The sequence below is a fragment of the Arachis duranensis genome, chromosome 1 (assembly GCF_000817695.3).
Source record: "Arachis duranensis cultivar V14167 chromosome 1, aradu.V14167.gnm2.J7QH, whole genome shotgun sequence".
Classification (NCBI taxonomy): domain Eukaryota; kingdom Viridiplantae; phylum Streptophyta; class Magnoliopsida; order Fabales; family Fabaceae; genus Arachis; species Arachis duranensis.
Genome location: NC_029772.3, coordinates 26679583 through 26684773, shown reverse-complemented (window position 1 = coordinate 26684773; position 5191 = coordinate 26679583).

Genomic DNA, 5191 nt, shown 5'->3' with positions numbered 1-5191 from the left:
ATTTAAAGGCTGGTCTGTGATGCATGAAAACTTGTCTCTCAACAAATTTCCCTTCGGAAAGTATACCGAATTATAGTCAAGTAAAAACTCACAATAGAGTGAGGTCGAATCCCACAGGGATTGATTGGTCAAGCAACTTTAGTTGAAAGAGTATGCTAGTTGAGCTAAACAGAATGTAGTTTGAGAATTGCAGAAAATTAAATGGCAGGAAAGTAAATAGCAGAAAATAAAGTGTAGAATCTTAGATGGGGATTTGGGGAAATGAGCATGTAAATAAATGGCAAAAAGTAAAGAGAATGGGTAAGATCAGAAATGGGAAGAGATGAACAATTGCCCATCTAAGTGATTGGGTTCCAATTCCTTGGCAACCCAATCTATCTAAGCTTGAACAATTGCCCAATTCCTTGATTTAATTGCTCATGGGAAGAGATGAAGTGTGGTCATTGATTATACCACATGTATTTCCAAATCAAAGTGTTGGGAGGATTACATGTCACTATATCCGCCCAGACCCCAATTTGGTCCAACATGAGAAAGCATTTCTAGCATGATCTTCTCATCCCTTTTCCAAGGCTCAGAGAAGATCCAATTATGGAGAGTTTCTTTTCCAAGACAACTAACCAATTGAATTAAGATCGAAAGCTTTCTAGTAAATCTAAAGAGAGTAAAGAAGAAGAGAATGAAAACTATAATTGATCCATCAAATTACAACAGAGCTCCCTAACCCAATGAAAGGGGTTTAGTTGTTCATAGCTTTAGAAATGGAAAATGGAAGAAAAGAATACATCCTTAGCTAAAAGTGCAGAAAAGTAAATATACAGAGGATAGTTCTCCGAAGTGCCAAGCTTCTCTATAGTTGAAAACTACTCCTATATATACTACTTCTCTTGATCTTCTAGTGAGTTATTCAAGTCTTGGATGTGGGTCTTAGATCTTGAGTTGAAGCATTTACAATCTTTAGTGGGCTCAGCTTGCAGAAAAGTATGAATTAGGCATGGGCGTTAGTAAAGTTAACGTTAAGTGACATTGTGGGTTCGAGAACGTTAGTGGCAATCACCTTTTTCACTAACGTTCCAACCCCATATAACCCACGTTAACTCCAATGTTAGTGGCACTAACGTGACCACTAACATTGCCTTATAAACCTTCGCAAGCGTTATTGGGACTCACCTTTCCCAATAATGTTGCCTTGTGCCCCTTGTCCCTATGTTAGAGTTCACGTTAATGTAACTAACGTGGCTCTTAACGTGGGTATGCCTCATCTTCGAGAGCGTTAGTGGCACTCACCTTTGTCATTAACGCTTTAAGTGCCCCTACTTTCCACGTTAGAGCTCACGTTAACTAAGTTAACGTGGCCACTAACGTGGTAGTGAATGCTATCTCCAACGTTAGTGACAAAGGTGAGTGTCACTAACGTTGGCTAATCAATCTTAGCTCCACGTTAACTTTCACGTTAGTGGTCTTAATGTGACCACTAATGTGGGCAATGCTAGTTTGATCCAACGTTAGTGACAAAGGTGAGTGTCACTAACGTTGGCATTATTCCTCTCTTCCATGTTAGAGTTCACGTTAACTTAACTAAGTTAACGTGACTCTTAACGTGGTTCATTGCCACATTTTGGAGCGTTAGTGGTGTTCACATTTACCGCTAACGTTGGAGCTTTCTTTGTCTCCACGTTAACTACCACGTTAATCTAGTTAACGTGGCAATTAACGTGGGCTTATGATGGCTTCATAGGCGTTATTGGTGATCACTTTTCTCATTAACGTTGCAAGCTCTTTCCCGTTCCACGTTAGTGGTCACGTTAACTAGGTTAACGTGGCTACTAACGTGGTTCTTCCTTGCTTCATTTGTCTTGAAATCAAGCAAATAAAGTGTATCAAAGCTCTAGTCAAAGTTATGAGATTATGCATCATCAATTTGTCATTCAATTCTTGCAAAATCCTCATAAAATCATGTAAAATTCACAATAGTTGCTTGAATCAAGGTGTGAGTGTATTTTCATCCAAAACTTGCCTTATTCTCTAAGAAAATGCATAAAACTACCTTAAAACAGTAGAGAAAAGGTCAGTGAAATTGGCCTAGATGCCCTGGCATCACAACACCAAACTTAAAGCTTGCTTGTCCCTAAGCAATTACTGGAACATAGGAATAATGAATGAAAGAACAAGATGAACAATATAAAAGTAAAATTCCTGGTTTATGGGGTTTCATGCATAGCAATTTAGGTTCATTCCTTTACTAGGTTTCAATCCTTTATCATGCCCTTGAACACTTGCTTACTTACATCCCTTGAGACTTCCTAGTTATTGATCCTTCTTTCTTTTGTTTTCTCAAGATTTATTGCATTCTTCTTTTGGCTAAGTGCTCTGTAAGAGGGCGACTCTTTATGATAAGCTTTCAGTCAACACTCCCGAACCAGTTGGTTCAAGGTGCTAGGTGTTAAGACACCCCTAAGGACTTACTCCCTCAAGTCTCTTTCCTTCATACATACACACCACAGGCACATGGTTTGTTATTTTTCTTTCTTGAGACCTTGGTGTCCAGCACCTCTTTGGGTTACTAAGTGTTCTGTTGCAAGGGTCACTCTTGATAGTGAACTTTCAGCTGATAATCCCGGATTAGTTAATCCAAGTTACCAAGTGATGAGGCACCCCTAAGAGCTTATTCATCCAAGCATATCCCTTGCACATGAACACCACAGACACATGCCTCAATCTTAAAACCCTTGGTGCCTAGCATTTTTTCTTATTGTGTTTCTTTCCTTTTCACCTTTACTGCTCTTTCTCTTTTCTTATTGGGATCTTATTATTTAGTTAGTCTCATAGGATGTGTTTCAAGCATAGGATTCAGGATATATAGTTGCCTTCTTTCCTTGTTGGTGAACCAACTTAGCTAACTAATCACCCTACCATAAACATTCAGTATTCACTTCACAAAATAACTCCACTCTTGTTCTTATCATAACATTTTCTTTTTGATTAACTTGAAGGACAAGCATACAAGAAAGAAAGATGAAGATGAAAACTAGGGACCTAGACTAGTGAGCATGGACCTAAGCAACAAGATCTTAAAGCATATTTGAAAATTCCTAAATTACTATGGAAGCATGTTCTATTTCATACATGATTTTCCTTATTTAAAGCTTTGAAAAAGATCGAACTAAGAAGGAACTCCACTGATGACATGTCACCATGTCATGTTTTCCTATGCTTTTTTCACTAGTTTTTTTTTTACTTGGTTTTCATGCATTCTTAGGAAATAAGTAAGCCATTTGGGTGGAATTTCATGTTTCCTTGGATTCAATCAACCATGAGTAAATTGATGCATTTTCATGAGTTTTTGTGCCATAATTGCTTGAATTTCAAGAAGAAGAAGAACTCTCATGATTATAGCATAGCTTTGATGTTTTTGATTGATTGATGATAGGTGAAAAGAGCTTTGAAGAAGGTTGAAGAAATAAGGAATGGCAAAAAGCAAGAGAGGACAAAAAGCTTGAGCTAAAGCTTGCCTCAAGCTTTAGCTCAAAGTGTGAGGAAGAGCTTGACTTCACCCTGGAGGCATCAAAAGTTTGCGCCAACGTTTGCCTCAAACTTTGAGTCAAACGTTGCTCCTCAGCCTGAAGGGGTATACTTCCAACAAGAATAACTTGAGCTACAGAGCTCTAAATGAGGTGATTCAAAAATCAATGGAAAGTAGGAATTAAGAGCTTTCCAAGCATATATGGCACTGCATGGTGGACACTAAAATTGAGGGAGAAAACTGCCCCAAAATGTGCATAAACGAACATGGTGTCAACCTGCAGTGAGGCCAACTGACCTCTGCACCTTCGATGGAGTATAACTCGAGCTGTGAAGCTCCAAACTATGCGCTCTTAATGGCATTGGAAAGTAGACATTCAGGGCTTTCCAACAATATATAATAGTATGGGGTGGACAATGCGTTTGAGCCTCCAGAATCTGGCGTTTTCGACCACGTTTGAGGCAAACGTCGCCTCAAACGTTGCACACCAAAGCTAGTGACCCTGTCCCCTTCAAAAGAGCATAACCTGAGTTGTAGATGTCCAATTGAGGTGATTCTAATTGGGTTAGAAATCTGACATTCAGAGCTTTCCAACCATATATAATAGTTTGTAGTGGGCTTCAAATTGGCAATGTTGACAAGAGGACAAAGTAGCATCCCAAGACTTGATGTGCAACAAGTGTCAACGTTTGCGTCCAAGTTGGGCCTCAAACTTGGACTCAAACGCCAATGGCAGCACAAAGGGGCAATCTGCTAAAAAAAAGCTTGAGTCAAAGCTTGCCTCAAACTTTGACTCAAGCTTAAATGGTTCATGGCCCGGTTCACAAGTGGATTTCTTCCCAAGACCAACAGTAACCCATCCGGATCCATCTTCAACCCAATTCCACTCCAAAGCAAGCAAAGCCCACATGACTCAAAGGCACACAGAGAAGCTAGATTAGGAATTTTATTTTATAAATATTGTTTTGATTTTTCATTTTCATTTTGTAAAAGCCTATATAAAGGCATCATTTTCATTTTAGAAAGGGGGCGAGCTCCACTAGGGAGCATTAGGAGTAGTAGTAGAGAGCTCTCTCCTTTAATTTTCATTTTTGTTTTGAATCTTGGATTGAGATTTGAAGGAATTCTGTTTCATTCTTGATCTAAGATTGCTCTTTGTTGATTTTCTGCATAATTCAGTGAATTGAGTTTTGGATCCAAGTTTTTTTCTACGGCTTTCATCTTTCTTTCTTCTTCAATCTGCTTTCTACTTTGATCAAGGAAGGAATTGGGATCTAGACTTGTTTTCTAGTCTCATTGATTCCCTGAGATCTTGTCTCTTTAAATTTCACAATTGAGCTGAGTTACATTCTGTGTTGCTTTTTCAAGAAATTTTGCCTTGCTGTTTACATATGCTGCTTTTATTTCATCTGCATTTTTACCTTTCTGTTCCTATTACTTCCAATTTACTTCCAAGCAATTTAATCTCCCTGTAATTGTTCTATGCTTTGCTATACTGATCTCTTTAATTTCCAGCACCCCAGCCTCATTTACATTTGATGCAATTTACTTTTCTTGCAATTTAAGTTTCAGCTATTTTACTTTCTTGCACTTTAAGTTTCATGCAATTTTACTTTTTCCAACTTTAAATATCCTGTCATTTACAATTCTGTTGGCTACATTTCATCC